The sequence below is a fragment of the Chiloscyllium plagiosum genome, chromosome 15 (assembly GCF_004010195.1).
Source record: "Chiloscyllium plagiosum isolate BGI_BamShark_2017 chromosome 15, ASM401019v2, whole genome shotgun sequence".
In the NCBI taxonomy this organism is placed as follows: Eukaryota; Metazoa; Chordata; class Chondrichthyes; order Orectolobiformes; family Hemiscylliidae; genus Chiloscyllium; species Chiloscyllium plagiosum.
The window spans coordinates 59,900,925-59,916,064 of NC_057724.1; the positions used below are offsets into that span (position 1 = coordinate 59,900,925).

The window sequence follows — 15,140 nt, forward strand, 5'->3', positions numbered from 1 at the left end:
AATACATTGCAGCTGCTGGTTGGGAATGGTTAATGGGACCATGGCAGTTGCATGACAAGTGTTACTTACTCAGGTGTCAGCACCTGGTCTTTGTAGCTCTGCAGGAGTGGTCCCTGTCTTCTGTTGCCAGGGCTATATCCTTTCCTCAGATGGGGTGAGGACACAGATATGCAGCAACTCACCAACTGGCCTAAGGGACTGTTATGTGATGCCTTCTTCTGTAATGACATAAATAAGTAAGACGCAAGTGGGTGGCATGGGTGTTAGGATTGGTGCATGTGGGGGAAGGGTGTTGAGATGTTCCAAGAGAGTGAGGAGGCAGTATGGAGTTAGTGATAAGAGTCTGGAAAAATAATGAGGGTGAATGAGGGAAGGTGTTGCCTGGAACAGAATGGGTGTCAGAACACAAGCTTTAGTGGGTGGTGGCTGGGTTGGCACAGCTAAGTGTGAGGTAGCAGAGTGCTGTGTATTGCACATAATGTGGAAGTGGGAAGAAGGTCATTAACCTTATTCCTCCACTGCTGTCCCATTTCCTCACTCCTTCCGCAGCTAGGCAGCACAATATCCAGATGGCAACACTTGTACCGATGCACATTGGATTTTGGAAAATGGCACGGTTGCAAGGAATGCCAGTCTGAGGGAGGAGCTCTGCTAAGTGGTGGGTTGCTTCGGGGACAGTGCATGGTAAAAAGGAGCGGAAATTGAAAGTGATTCTAATTGTGAGGGTTGAAATGTCAATTAATGCAGCGAGCATGGTAAGATGTGCTAAGGAAACTCATCCAGCCTTGCAGTGAGAATCACTTGTCTGAACATGACGTGACATACAGAACCACAAAATTCAACCTGATAGTTTGTAAATCAGCTTGGGGAAACGTGCTGTTGATAAGAATACTGAAGGTTTTCTTCACAATATGTCTAAGTGCTTCAAAGGTAGCTGCCTTAAAATCTGCTTAAACCTTTATTTGATGTATGTTCGGGTATTTTTTTAGATTAGATTAGATTAGATTAGATTAGATTACTTAGTGTGGAAACAGACCCTTTGGCCCAACAAGCCCACACCGACCCTCCGAAGAGCAACCCACCCAGACCCATTCCTCTACATTTACCCTTTCACCTAACACTACTGGCAATTTAGCATGGCCAATTCACCTAACCTGCACATTTTTGCACTGTGGGAGGAAACCAGAGCACCCAGAGGAAACCCACGCAGACACAGGGAGAATGTACAAACTCCACACAGACAGTTGCCTGAGGAGGGAATTGAACCGGGTCTCTAGTGCTGTGAGGCAGCAGTGCTAACCACTGTGCCACCATGCCACCCCTGTTTGTTTTGGTCAGATAGATTCTATTAGACCTGAAGGGTTAACATTTGTCTTCCTTTAGTTTTGTCCTGAGAAAACAAACATCTGAAATGCTACTTTCACTGTTACAGTTTATAGAGTAGAAATTACCACAAAGCATTGCTCCATGAAGGTGTGAATACAGCAGAGCGAGAGCCGAAGTAATTTACAAGAAAGGCTCTAGGAATGAGGAATGTCAGTGATGAGGACGGATTGAAGAAGTTGGGATTGTTCTCCTTGGAGAGAAAAAGGCTGAGAGGAGTTTTAATGATGGAGGTTTTCAAAGTCACGAGCAAGGCGGTTAGAGTAGATAGGGAGAAGCTGTTATAAAAGCAAAAAGAACCAGAGGACATAGATTTAAAGTGATGAGCAAATGAAGCAAGGTATGTGTGAGAACAAAGCTTTTTCACGCAGTGAGCAGTTCAAGTATGAAATACTCTTCCTGAAAATGTATTGGAGGTAGTTTCAATGGAGGCATTATCGATGGCATTGAATGATTATTGGATAGAATTGGCATGCAGGGAAATGGGAAACAAGACAGGAAATTGGCACTAGGGGATAGAATCAGTGCAAGCACAAAAGGTCTCCTTGTGCGAGATAACAGTCCTGTGATTCTGGGTACAAAATAAGGCACGAAGCTAAACTCGACCACATTAGCCTCACAGACAGCCTCACTACTTCTGCTCCAAGTTTCACGAATCAGTTTCCAAACAAAAGTGATGAATAAGTACACATATGTAAAAAAATAAATTTGCTATAGATGATACATTTTAACCTGAGATACTGTTTTGAGGGTGAAGTGGCTCATCACTAAGAAATTGCAGAAAACTCGCATTGAGGTTTCTACTACAAATGCTTCATCAAGTTTAGTGGGAAGTGTATTGCATCCATCTGATCCAGTGCTTTGAATTTTTAAGGAGGTATGGTCTAATAGAGTTTGAAATAAAAAATGCAGACTGTCTTAATTAGCCTTTGATCCAATCATTAACTGACCTTATTTGCTTCCAACCAATTGTTTTATCCTCTGTCCACAGTGTACCGTTGTGGATTATGATGCCACTAAACACCTTAAAGGGTTCAGGTCTGAGCAGTCTCTGCAGGGGAGACAATGCAGTAACAATTCACTAATCTGATTCATTGCATTTCAACTTTGGAGACCTGTGCTTCCAGCATGTTCCTAGGAGAGAAGATAAAGTTGAGGGTCTCTGCTCCACGATCAATTATTGTAGGGAGTTATGCGTTAATTGAATGAAGGAATCTCTGTGGACTCAATCAAGGGCTCGAATTTAATAATTTTCCAAAGCAGCGAATATTTCCTAGTGTTTATACTTGCCACTTATAAATTTTAATTTTGACTCAGAAAGCGTATTTGAATCAAAGTAAAAATTAAGATTGAGCCTTACACAACGATGACATTGTTCTTTGTAAACTGGGGCAGCACTGAAATCAGTTTAAAATTCAATTCCAGTTCCAGCCATGGTTTATTCGTAAACCTGGTACAGAGAGAACTGACACATGAATTTCCATCCCGTTTATCTAGAGTCCAATTGCAGTTTACATTCCAGTTTCAATTTACTTGAAAAAAAACAGTGATAGTGCAGTATTGTGTTGCTGAATGATACATCATGAGTGATGTATGAATGCACTGGATTTTTCTTTAAAGATAATTTCTAATCAATCCATCCACATATGTAGTCTCTGGAGCAGGTGGGACTTGAATCCCTGCCTCCTGGCTAAGAGATAGGGATATTTCCACTGCATCACAAGAGCCCAGTGTTAATAACAATGAGAAATGCAGTCAGCAGGATTTGAACGTGTACATGATCACCCCAAAAGATTCTAAGTCCATGAACTTAATCACTTGGCCCTGACTACAGACCATAGAAGCAATCCAATCTCTGGGTCCAGATAATGAGCCAGGCTGCTGGAGGTTTGCTGTCATGGTATGCAATATCATATGAACTTCCCAAATGAAATTGCAAAGGATTCTTTCGATATTTTCAAATCAACCTGTTGAGAGATGTTTTCCACAAATCTTTGGAGTACCTGGGATTTGAACCCAGATGTTTTGGTTCAGAGACAGGGACATTACAAGAGCTTTACTGGAATTTGCTTTACGTTTATCACAAAGCCGGTGGGCGGCACGGTGGCACAGTGGTTAGCACTGCTGCCTCGCAGCGCCAGAGACCCGGGTTCAATTCCCGACTCAGGCGACTGACTGTGTGGAGTTTGCACGTTCTCCCCGTGTCTGCGTGGGTTTCCTCCGGGGGCTCCGGTTTCCTCCCACAGTCCAAAGATGTGCAAGTCAGGTGAATTGGCCATGCTAAATTGCCCGTAGTGTTAGGTAAAGGGGTAAATGTAGCGGTATGGGTGGGTTACGCTTTGGCGGGTCGGTGTGGACTTGTTGGGCCGAAGGGCCTGTTTCCACACTGTAAGTAATCTAATCTAATCTAATCTAATCTAATCTAATCTAAAGCCAGTGCACCTGGTCTCAGCTGGGCAAATGTGCTCCTGATCAAACAGACTGAAATTTAATTGAGTTGAATTCTGATGCCAGTTAGTTTCTCAACGGATAAGCCACCAATAGTATGTGTGAGTCACGCTGACAGCTCATCCTTGGCAACAAAATGTGCTCCAACTACAGAAGTGGTTCATACGTAATGGTAAAGGAATCAGCCATCGCCAACACTTTACCCACCCATTCCATGACCAATATGGCAATTCAAAGTCAACCCCATGAAGTTAAATGGTCATGGAGTCCAGTAAAAGTCGAGATGATTATTTCTTCAACAGCTGAATCAAAAAAACCATGATTGTCTATACTGAGAAACTGCTCTCTGACTAAGTTTCAGTTAAGATCGGATGAAGATTAACACCAGTGTGTTGAATTTGGGCACAGCAATGTTCTTTGGAGCAAAGGATCTGAGAATTAGGGTGGCATGGTGGCTCAGTAGTTAGCAGTGCTGCCCCACAGCGCCAGGGATCCAAGTTTGATTCCACCCTCCGATGATTATCTGTGTGGAGTTTGCACATTCTCCCCCAGTGTCTGCATGGGTTTCCTCTGGGTGCCCGGTTTCCTCCCACAGTCTAAGGATGTGCAGGTTAGGTAGATTGGTCATACCAAATTCCCCAAAGTGTCCAAGGATGTGTAGGTTAAGTGGATTAGCCATAGGGAGTGCAGAGTTATATGGTAGGGGTGGGTCTGGGTCTGGGTGGGATGCTGTTCAGAGAGTCAGTGTGGAATCGATGGACTAAATGCCCTGCTTCCACATTGGCAGTGAGAAATCTAATCATTATGTGAGGTGAAACAGATTTTTGTAACAGCTTGTCAGAGTAGATAGGCTTTTTGAGATTCCAGAGCAAGAGAGCAGAGTCTAACAATTAGGGCCAGACCTCTCAAGAGTTCTAAGGAAGGTTCACTTGACCCGAAACGTCAACTTTGATTTCTCTCCACAGGTGCAGTCAGATCTGTTTTAGTTTTCTCTCAAGAGAGATTTTTGGAAGCACTTCTGCACACAAAGGGTGATAGAGATTTGGAATAAAAACAGAAATTGATGGCGAAGCTCAGCAGATCTGGCAGCATTTGTGAGGACAAAGCAGAGTTAACCTTTCAATTCCAGTGACTCTTCATTGGAACAGATAGGAAAATATCATAATGTTGAATATGATTTTGGGGGGAGGTGGTGGTGTTGGACAGGTAAGCAGATAAGTAGAGACAGAGCCCATAGAGAGAGCGAGATATGAAACGGATAGGCAGACAAAGGGATTGCTGATAGTAAGCCGGGACAGAAGAGAAGATGAATAAATGATAATGAGAGTTAAAAATCACACAACACCAGAATATAGTCTAACAGGTTCAATGAGAGCTAAGAGAAGGAGAGAAGGTGTAGGCTGTGCTGAAATCAACCCATATAATGTGATAATGGACCGAGAAGTATGTGAGAATGGGTGACTGTGCTAAATGCAACCCATGTCATAACAGGACTGGGTGTGGGCTGAGTAAATACATGGAAGAACAGAATCAGGCTGTAAAGTTATTGAACTCAATGTTGAGTCCTAGAGGCAGCGAAGTCCTAAGCAGGAAATGATGTTCTTTGAGCTTGTGCGGAGGCTCACTAGAACACTGCAGCAGGTCTGTGTTGGCCAGGAAATCATGCTTGACTAATCTTCTGGAATTTTTTGAGGATGTAACTCTGAAGATGGACGAGGGAGATCCAGTAGATGTAGTGTACCTGGACTTTCAGAAAGCCTTTGATAAAGTGCCAAATAGGAGGTTAGTGAGCAAAATTAGGGTGCATGGTATTGGGGGCAAAGTACTAACTTGGATTGAAAGTTGGTTGGCTGACAGGAAACAAAGAGTAGTAATAAACGGCTCCATTTCGGAATGGCAGGCAGTGACCAGTGGGGTACCGCAGGGATCAGTGCTGGGACCGCAGCTTTTTGCAATATATATTAATGATATAGAAGATGGTATTAGTAATAACATTAGCAAATTTGCTGATGATACTCAGCTGTGTGGCAGGGTGAAATGTGAGGAGGATAATAGGAGATTAAAGGGTGACCTGGACAGGTTAGGTGTGTGGCAGATGCAGTTTAATGTGGATAAATGTATGGTTATCCACTTTGGTGGCAAGAACAGGAAGGCAGATTGCTACCTAAATGGAATCAATTTAGGTAAAGGGGCAGTACAAAGAGATCTGGGTGTTCTTGTACACCAGTCAATGAAGGTAAGCATGCAGGTACAGCAGGTATTGAAGAAGGCTAATAGCATGCTGGCCTTTGTAACAAGAGGGATTGAGTATAGAAGCAAAGAGGTTCTTCTGTAGCTGTACAGGGCCCTGGTGAGACCACCCCTAGAGTACTGTGTGCAGTTCTGGTCTCCACATTTGAGGAAAGACATGCTGGCTATTGAGGGAATGCATGAGGTCAATTCCTGGAATGGCAGGACTACCTTACGATGAAAGACTGGAGCGACTGGGCTTGTATACCCTTGAGTTTAGAAGACTGAGAGGGGTTCTGATTGAGACAAATAAGATTATTAAAGGATTGGATACTCTGAAGGCAGGAAACATGTTTCCGCTGATGGGTGAGTGCCGAACCAGAGGATACAGCTTAAAAATACAGGATAGACCATTTAGGACAGAGATGAGGAGAAACTTCTTCACCCAGAGAGTGGTGAGTGTGTGGAATGCTCTGCCCCAGAGGGCAGTGGAGGCCCAGTCTCTGGATTCATTTAAGAAAGAATTGGATAGAGCTGTCAAGGATAGTGGAATCAAGGATTATGGAGATAAGGCAGGTACAGGATACTGAGTAAGGATGATCAGCCATGATCATAACGAATGGTGGTGCAGGCTCGAAGGACAGAATGGCCTACTCCTGCACCTATTGTCTATTGAAACACGGTGGTGTGTTGAAATAGTAGGTATCTGGAAGCCTGGGGTCATTTTTATGGACAGAAAGTAAGCATTTTGCCAAGTGATCACTCAGTCTATGTTTCCTTTCATCCAATGTAGAGGAAACCACACTGTGAGCAGCAAACATATAGGCAGCATTTCAGGAGCAGGAAAAGTGACGTTTCGGGCAGGAGCTCTTCATCAGGAATGACGTGCAAGTAAATTGCTGCGTCATCTGCAAGATATGGGGCACTGAATGCTGAGGTGGGAGAGGAAGTAATGGGCAGGTGTTACCCGATCTGTGATTGAATGAGAAGGTGTCATGGAGGTGTAGGGGAGGTGTTCAGAATGGAGAAGAATGGGGGTCAATTTGTGTCTGGTCATGGCTTCCTGCTGCAGTTGACAGAAATAGAGATAATTTCTGTGGTAGCTGGTGGGGTGGATTGAGGACCAGAGGGACTCTATCGCTGTTGTTGGAAGGAAGAGAAAGGGGAAGGGCAGAATTGAGGGAAATGGTTCGGACACAACTAAGGGCCCTGTTGACCACAGTAACCGAGTTCTTGGTTGAAGAAAAAGGTGGACATTTCTGAGGCCCCCTGTGAAATCATCAGACCAGATACAAAGGAGATAGAGAAATTGGAAGAATAGGATAGAGTCTTTATAGGAGACAGACTGTGAGAATGTATAGTCCAGATAACTGTGGGAGTCGGTGGGTTTGTAATGGAAATTGGGGGCCAGCCTATCCCCAGAAATGGAAACAGAGATGTCGAGGAAGGGAAGGGAGGAGATAAAGATGGTCTAGTTGAAGGTGAGGGCAGGTTGGAATTTGGAAGCAAAATTGATAATTCCAAAACAGAGAGGGAAGCAACACCAATGCTGTAATCAATGTAATAAAGAAAGAGTTATGGGTGGGGGCTGGAGTAGGACAGGAACAAGGAATATTCCACATATCCCACAAAGAGATCGGCAAAACTGGGGCCCATATGGTTAACTAGGAGAAAGTGAGGACTGCAGATGCTGGAGATCAGAGCTGAAAAATCTGTTGCTGGAAAAGTGCAGCAGGTCAGGCAGCATCAAAGGAGCAGGAGAATCGACATTTCGGGCATAAGCCCTTCTTCAGGAATGAGGAGGGTGTGCCAAGCAGGCTAAGATAAAAGGTAGGGAATGAGGAAGCTGGAGAAATATGCATTCATCCCTTGTGGTTGGAGGGTTCCCCCATCCCCACACCCTGGTCCTGTTATGACATGGGTTGCCTTTAGCACAGCCGACTCATTCTCACCCACTCTTAGTCTTATTATCACAAGACATGAGTTGATTTCAGCACAGCCTACCCATTCTCTCCTACTCTTCAAACTCATTATTCATCTTGTCTTCTGTCATGGCTTACTATCAATTATCCTCTAGTCTGCCTACCCCTTTCATATCTCTCTCTCTATCTCTCTCTGGACTCCATCTCCGCTTGTCTGTTTATTTGCTCCCAACGCCCCCCCACCCAACTTCACCTTCAGCATAAATACGTTTTTCCCTTATTGTTACAAGTTCTAATGAAGTGTCACTGAATTCAAAACTATCTGCTTCCTGTCCACAGCTACTGCCAAACCTGCTGAGCTTCATCAGCAATGTCTGAATTTGTTTCAGATCTCCACCATCTGCCGTTCTTTGTTTCATGAGGAAGTCTTCCACAAGCAGTAGCCATTCTAGATGTTCATTTTAATCTTGAGCTGGATACGTTTTTCACTACACAAGTATATTAAGGGATAGGGGCCAAAGGTGGGCATGTGGGGTTAGGCCACAAGTCAGCCAAGGCTAAAATTGACAGGTTTTAATCAGTAAAGGAATGAGGGGTATTGGGAAAAGGCAGCAAAGTGGGGTTGAAGATAATCAGATCAGTCATGATCTGATTGAATGGTGAAACAGCTAAAGGGCCTACTCCTGATCTTACATTCCTATGTAGACAAGATGCTGAAACAAAAATGCTTTGGTCTTTTTGCCTCAGGAAGGATATGCTCAACACAGAAGGAGTGCACTGCAGGTTCACCAGTTCGATCCCTGGGATGGTAGAATTGTCTACTGAGGAAAGATTGAGGACACAACCTTTTGAAGAATGAGAGGTGATCTCATTGAAACATATACCCTGTTTTGGCCTGTAAGAAGTTAGTATGTGGGTCGTGTAACAAGAACTAGGGGACCCATTTCAGAATAAGGGACAAGCCATTTTAAACAGTGATGAGAATATTCTTCACTCAGGCGTGGTGAATTGTTGAAATGCTCTACTCCAGAAGGTTGTGCAAGCTCAGTTATTGAACAGGCTCAAGGTGGAAATTAATAGATTCCTGGAACAACAATAGAAATACTGAAGAAATTCAGCAGGTCTGGCAGCATCTGTGGGGAGACAGAGTTAATGTTTTGTGTGTGACTCTTCTTCAGAGCAAATAGATTTCTGGACACATCAGGGGAAGAAGTAGATGATAAACTAAGTTAAAAATCACACAACACCAGGTTCTCGTCCAACAGGTTTAATTGGAAGCACACTAGCTTTCGGAGTGACGCTCCTTCATTAGGTGATTGTGGAGGGCTTGATCGTAACATAGAATTTATAGCAAAAATTTGCAGTGTGATGTAACTGAAATTATACATTGAAGAATTGATTGTCTGTTAAGCCTTTCATCTGTTAGAATACAGTGATAGTTTCACTTCTTTCATGTGTAAATCACAAAACACTTTTTTTAAAAGTTGCATTCTCGGTTTAGCTGTTAACAATGGTGATAGCTAGACAATATGTTGAAAGTGCATCCCAGTCCAACACCGGCATCCCCGAATCATGATAAACTAAGGTCTACTTGAACGGTGGAGTAGTCTGAACAGGCCGAATGGCCTACTCCTGCTCCTAGTTCTTCTATTCTTATGAAAGTGCACTTCTCTTGCATTCTTTATGTGTGATCTGGCTTTTGACACAAAATACAACATTAAAATACCATGTTCTTCAGAACCCCTATTGTGCTTCTTAATTGTAACAAAAGCATTCCCAAACATTGGTTCACACTGAACTTCTTCACCCTGAAAAAAATCCATACAGAAAGCAATTATAAATAACATGAAATAAAATGGAAGTGAAGGTAATAATAATGATTATGGTTACTGACAGCACAGCTGTCTCTACATCTTTACAGCTGGCATCTATTTTCATTCCTATCCACACCAGAATGTTAAGCACTATTTCTTGCAGATTAAATAAGCAAAATTATGAGGTTTTTTTTCAAACTTGGTTTGTGATGGATTAGGGAATTAAACCACTGTTTTATATCCTAATTTCAAAACCACGAGTTTAGTTATGCTCAAGTATCTGATTGCCTTATTATTTTAATCTTAATTACCTTAAGTATCTTCATTAAGACATAAAGGAACACTTCTGTTTATGCAATGCCCTTCACAGCAAATGAAGTATTTGAGAAGTGTACTGTCGAATGTGAGAAATCAGTGTAGAAAACATGGAAGCCAGTTTACACATAGCAAGATCCCATGACAAACAAGAATGACCAAACCATAGTTTCTGGGTGGTGATTGAGGGATAAATATTGGTCAAGCCACAGTAGAGGAATCTCCTTTGAATATTGGCATAGGATTCCCTGGAAAGGACTGGCTATTCTTGGTTGAAAGTCTTATCTGCACCTCTGACAGTGCAGCAAACCCTCGGTAATCGCATTGAAGTATCAGCCTAGAAACTCTGGAGGATGTGTTGAACCAACAGCTTTCTGAGCAGAGGTCAAATTTCTGCCAATGCTAACATACGCAAGAGTCTCTCCCTTGGTTCAGGGTGGAAGTGTGTAGTGAAAGTGCTTCAGTAATAATATTCTGCCTGAGAGCCTTTAGAATGGTTTGTCAATTTGATGGTATTATTTACATAATGATAGAACATCAGTACTGTAAGAATATTAGAGGTAAAAGAAAAACTAAATTTGAAATCTAAAATAAAACCATGTGAACATCTGAGAAAGAATGCAGCTTAACATTTTGTTTAGGAATTACTTGTCAGAACAAGGCCTAAATTCTGAAAAATAACCAAAATTCTTTTTTTGTCATGGTTGGTAGATGTGCAATTTATGTTATTTTCTGCTTCTAATGCTTTATCAACATGTTTTCTCATTAAGCTTATCAGGCATCCAATTTACAGATGCCCAGTCTTTAATCTGACCAGTTACAATTTCAACTATCTATTAAACACATGGCTGAAACACATATAAAGTTGTCAATTCCATTGTGAAACTTTCAAAGTACATTAGTATTGAATATTTGTGAATATGAGCCATATTGCCAGTCAGGATATTTATCGAACTTTGCTAAATATTTTGGCGAATAATTTACTGCTTCCTCTAGCCAGCTAAAATACTTTGGGATAGATCAATGATACAGATGCACCATGAATGTTTGGATAGCAATAGATGAAACTGAAAGAGACTTTGTAGTTTTAATAGTCAGTGTTAATAATGCCCAGTTAATGCAGAGCAGCAGCCAACAAAACTAATAGAATATTGAATCAAATAGCCAAAAGCATATTCAAATGAAATAATGGTCAAACAATAATGTGCTGTGCTGTGAAAATATATTGAATACTGTGTTCAGTTCTTGCCTTCAAGAAACACGAAGTACATTCAAGAGCCAAAGGCAGTGTTCAGAAGAGACTTGATGCTGATCTTCAGTGTCAGGGGTCTGAATTACATGGAAAGACTGTAGGGATTTAGGATTTTCAGCCTGGAAATTAAACATTTGAGCAGTGATATTATAGAGGTGTGTACCATTGTTATCGATATACAAAGTGCTTAACCAGCAAGATCATTTTAAATCCACCTGTAGGGCTAGCACAGATATCCAACTACCAAAAGGTACATTTAGAATTACAAATTGCAGGAAATGTTACTTTACGTAGTGATCATTGTGAAGAACACACTTCCAGTTAGAATAGAATTAAACAAGTGTTGGAACAGCTTAAACAGTTAGATGCTGCAAATTTAGGGTGTTGGAGCTCAGTAGACAGAGAACTAAGATGAACAGAATAACCTTCCTCATCTAGATTTACATTGTGTTTTGCATTATATGCCCTAATAAGGCTGGAACATTACGTGCTTGAGCTAGTAGGAGCATGTCTCGTAGTATGTACTGTTTCAATGTTAATAGTGCTAGGTGCTATCCTGATTAGAAATAAGTGAACTAAACAAGCAAGCAGTGCCTCTGTGATGGAAAAATTATTTTTAAAGGAATTTACTAAAATATGTTTTTTAAATTCTAATACTTAAAAACAATGAGTTTTTTTTCTGTGCAAACCCACTTGCCCATTGCAATCACATCCTGTTTATAAAAGCGAGAATGATAATATTACTGGAGCTTACCCATGGCAACAGACATTCGCTCAAACCAACTCTTGCTCACATTGAGAAATAATCAAAGGGACTCCAGCCTCCCAGCTCCACAACTGGCATTAATTAAATCAATGTGGAATATTTTCATTCTAGTACCCAGGACATTGCATCCTGAGCTTCACTTCCAACTATGCTTTGTGTAGTTCCTATTTGGGTTGTGCATAGACCTGCAGGACTAACAGGTCACAAATAGGAAGACGGTCAGTAACATCACACTGCTTCAAACACTGAACCACCGTAATAATAAAAGCTTATGAAATGTTATTATTCCTTCAGTGCCATCTGTGGCCAGCCTGCCTTTTTGAAAATTAAATTTGGAAAGCACATCAGTGACACTGGCGATTCAGTGCCATCACCTGAATTGCACCTGCCTACCAAGAAATAATATACTGTATTATAGAGTGATTGTTTAACTGTTTCTATGGGTCACATATTCAATGTTGTTTTTAACTTTGGCTTTAACTTTTTTTTTGTTTTTCTGACTTCTTCAGTCACTAGGATCCAGGGTGAAACTCAATGGGTTGCTACACTGAACTCAGCTGCCTGCTGTTCTGGCTATTAGTTTGCTTATTGCCTTTCAAACATCTACCTACTGAGATTTGAATGTACATACAGAGCTTAAAGAAAGTAGAGGTACCACTGAGCTGCTAGTGTTTCATGGTGCTAAAAGAGATGCATTTCCTAAATGAAGGAGAGAAAGAAAATCTCACAGGAATGTAAAAATAAAATGTTTTGAGATGTATCAAATACAATACTAAAACAAATTAGTATTGTTCGCCTTTCTTTAGAATGAGCTTTATAAATATTGATCTGTAGAGTTTAAAAAAATTCTAAAAGAACTTTGATGTCTATAAATTCTTGTATATTTTTCAGTGTGCCAATTTGTAATATATTTTGTAAGTGTATATTTTTCTTAGAAGTGATGTGATGTGTTTGGATGTGTGCGTAACCCTTTTATTCCTCAGGGTGTTAATAAAAGGACGTAGCGTTACATTAACTGCTCTGGAAAACCAAAATACCGAAGAGAGAGAAAAAAAGGCAAGCATTTTGTTGGAGGTTTTGTAATAAGCTAAATTATGTTGTGAAAGAGTGTAGTGAAACAGTGAAAAAAAGATAAAAAAAAGACAAAAAATGTTTGCAAAAAATTTGTGGGCTCTACTATTTTATAGAACCTTTCTTTCTCTTGTAAATTATTCTGACATTGAGTTTTTGTTGTAATTGTTGCAAAGGTTTTAAATATTTGTGCTTTCAAATGCTGTACGGTACATGTAAATGTCATTCTTGTTAACTTGACGAGTTTTTGTAATACTGTCATTTATCGAATAAATGTAAAACATAAGAATTAACATTTTGAAAGAATGACTGTACGAAGACTGCTTAAGCTACTGTTCAGAAATAGACCTGCATCAAAAATTTAGCTAATTGACTTTTTTGGTGTACATTACTTTTTTAAATAAAAGTTGTTCAAAGTCAAACATATGACATTTTTACAGTACATGGAAGTACATTTTGTTTTTATGGTGTTGATGCTGATAGAATTCCAATTTTTAACCTCCTGTTTTTTGGTACTGAATGCCATTCCCTAAAAGGCAGCTTTAATCTCATTATTTAAAGCTGCAGTATGTTATATAATGTACAGAACACACATGCAAAACATATTTTAAAAGTGACAAGTGTTGCAAATTCGTTATCAAGCCAGTGCAAGTTGTTTCACTCATATAATATATAGTGATAGTAAGTTTGCGATGGTAAAATGTTCCTATTTCACAAGCCCTTTCCCTTGCATTAGACCTAAGAACTTCCATCCTAGTTATTGTTTTGTGGACAGTTGCATGACCAAGTGATTTTTTTTTTCAAAATACTGTGTGGCTAATTACGAGGTCATTAGATTGAGTGGTGTATTTTAAAGCATGTTAATCTCCCTCAGCATTTTTGTAAAGAAACTCTATATTATATAAACTAACAATTGTGTTGGAGTGAGGTACAGATTGTAACACAGTCAGAAGATTCTTGCATCACCCACAAGCTACTTGATATCTGTTTTTGTGTAACTTAATGCAAATTCTTAATTTGTCGTACAGCTTTTCTAACATGTTCCAACTCTGAATATTTAACAATATTTTACAGTGTGTAAATATATAAAATAGTAAAATATGTCTATGTATATATATATGTTCTAAAACTACAGTAAGAAAAATCTGATTATATAGTTCAGGTTACAGAGTTTATAAAATTTAATGATTTTTGTTTCTTTTCTGCTGTCTTTTTAAATATTGCATTTATATCAAGTAATTTAGTTCTGAATTATATAATATATTGCAGTTTTAAATCTACTTTGAAGGGAAATTCAGAAGAACACAGGAAATGCTCTAAATAGCACCATCTCTGTAAGCTTTTTAATGAACCCATTGGGTTTAATTTTCACTAGCTGTTTATGAGTGTGTGTTTCAAGGAAAAGTTTTCTGCAAGTATTGTTAAATATTTATTTTGTATAAAGTTTGTGAAATGGTTGCACTCATTAGTGATTTATTTTATATTGTCTGCACCTTACCTATTGCCTGCAATCATAGTTTGATGGAATGACTGGAAATGTTATATGCAATTATTTTGTTAAATGGCATCAACAATTTTTCCCCTTAAGCTCACAAAGAGAAACCGTATCATTGTGCTGAAGTATGTCATGTTTCTTTAAAGGTATATCAAATAAAAATTAAAAATTACATGCATATATGCCTGAGGTATTTAGAAGTTCAGAGATATCCTTCAGTCCATTCAGTAATGTCATACTGTTTATTGGCAGTACTTTTTGTAATGCTGGGGCTGTGGAAGTTACCTTGTGACAACTTTAAAACTGGTTTAAAAAAAGCACAGTCCTATTATATTAGATTGTTCCAGAAATAACTTGGAAGGGCATTGCCTTACTAATGATCAAACATGGTGTAAAATTGTTCTGTTCCACAGCACTGGCTGGATACAGTTCTGTATAGAACCAC

General features: G+C 40.0%; 1 protein-coding gene across 4 annotated transcripts in view; it reads left to right on the forward strand.

Annotated features, from left to right (window-relative positions):
* Positions 1–14,894, forward strand: part of nexmifb (neurite extension and migration factor b) — a 310,393-nt gene extending 295,499 nt beyond the window's left edge. For 2 of the 4 annotated variants that reach the window (XM_043705001.1, XM_043705000.1), the window contains one exon: positions 12,639–14,894. The gene's annotated coding sequence lies outside the window, so the exon portion shown is untranslated. Of the gene's footprint in view, positions 1–8,729; positions 9,237–12,638 lie in introns of those variants that run through there. The other 2 variants (XM_043705002.1, XM_043705003.1) reach the window with 2 other exon arrangements.
* Positions 14,895–15,140: the final 246 nt, after the last annotated feature.